Source organism: Mustelus asterias, chromosome 12 (assembly GCF_964213995.1).
Source record: "Mustelus asterias chromosome 12, sMusAst1.hap1.1, whole genome shotgun sequence".
Lineage (NCBI taxonomy): Eukaryota > Metazoa > Chordata > Chondrichthyes > Carcharhiniformes > Triakidae > Mustelus > Mustelus asterias.
The window spans coordinates 64,067,279-64,068,755 of record NC_135812.1 but is presented as its reverse complement, the minus strand read 5'-3'; the positions used below and the strand labels follow the sequence as shown (position 1 = coordinate 64,068,755).

General features: G+C 44.8%; 1 non-coding gene across 1 annotated transcript; it reads right to left on the bottom strand.

Annotated features, from left to right (window-relative positions):
- Nucleotides 1–1,008: 1,008 nt before the first annotated feature.
- On the bottom strand, nt 1,009–1,207 carry LOC144502086 (U2 spliceosomal RNA). Its single transcript, XR_013499250.1, has one exon. It is a non-coding gene; the product is annotated as a U2 spliceosomal RNA (small nuclear RNA).
- Between the last annotated feature and the right edge of the window lie 270 nt (nt 1,208–1,477).

Genomic DNA, 1,477 nt, shown 5'->3' with positions numbered 1-1,477 from the left:
TGGCCTCTTAAAAGAGGTAAATTACTGCTAAAAGGGTGACCATTTATAGATTATAATTAAATAATGGAAGTCTGAAGCCCACAGAGTGTGCGCAGGAAGGGTTTTCATGAAAGGTCTTCACAATGTCTGTGAAAGGGAACTGCTGACAAAATACATTGTGCAAAGTCAAGCTGGGATTCAATCGGGATCAAGACAGAGGAACCTCACCAATAATGAACAGTCACACAGTGGGATCTTCTGGGATTTCCCACTGACTGCTCCCCACACCGCTGGGAAAGCGATGGTGAGGGTGCGCCATCGATGGGACCAGCTGGAGAATTCCGTCCGTTAACTCTGCTTCTCTCTTCTCAGTATTTCCAGCACCTTCGGTTTTTATTTCAGATTTTCAGAAGCTGCAGTGTTTTATTTTTGCCTATCTAACAGTTCCATTGTATTACAGCACCTCAGACAAAGGTAGCTCTTGTAAGACCAATGAAGCAGCACTTGCCTTTGGAGACACTGGCAAAATGATGGACCAAGTCTGATGAGCTTGGTCAAGTGCAGAGAATTCTTTAGAGAATGATTTCCTCATCACCCATGGTGCTGGTTCCCAAACCTCCAGGCTCACAACGTTCAAACAGGACAAACCAGCCAACAAGCAACACACAAACACAAATGAGAAGGAGTTGCATGAGTTTCAAGGGCTAAGTGTCGTGGAGACTGAACAGCACAGAAACAGCCCAACCAGTCAATACCAGCACTTATGCTCCTTGTTAGCTTCTCCCACTCTACAGAAAACACTGGAAAATCTCAGCAGGTCTGACAGCATCTGTGGAGAGAGAATAGAGCCAATGTTTCGAGTCTGGATGACCCTTGCAGACTCGAAACGCTGGCTCTATTCTCTCTCCACAGATTTGTTTTTTGTTTTTATTCCAATTCAATCAAATCAAGTCCAATTCAGAGTCTCAACAAGTTGAGACATTCCCGATCCAAGCTGACAAGACAGGGCTCTCACCTCCTGTCTTGGGCTTGATCTACATGATCCAAGCTGATTGGAGTAGGCATAGCTCCTCCTCCAAGGCTTGATCTCATTTGCATCTTAGCCAAAAGGCCAAGATGCCACTTTTAAAAATTGCTTCAAATGAAGCTAAAATGTAACCTAATGACTTCAACCAAGCACAGCATGTCGATACTACACTTGATCTCAGCCAAAAGGCCAAGAAAAGGCCGAGAATTCTCTCTCCACAGATGTTGTCAGAACCGCTGAGATGTTCCCGCATTTTCAGTTTTTGTTTCAGACTCCCGCAGTAATTTGCTTTTATCTCCTCCCACACAAGTTCATTCCACCTTACTTTTTTCCGGTTCTGATGAAAGGTTGAACATTAATGCTGATCCCCTCCCCGTACTTGCTGCCTGAACTATGGAATCATAGAATCCCTACAGTGCAAAAGGAGGCCATTCAGCCCCTCAAATCTGCACCGACAACAATCCCATCCAG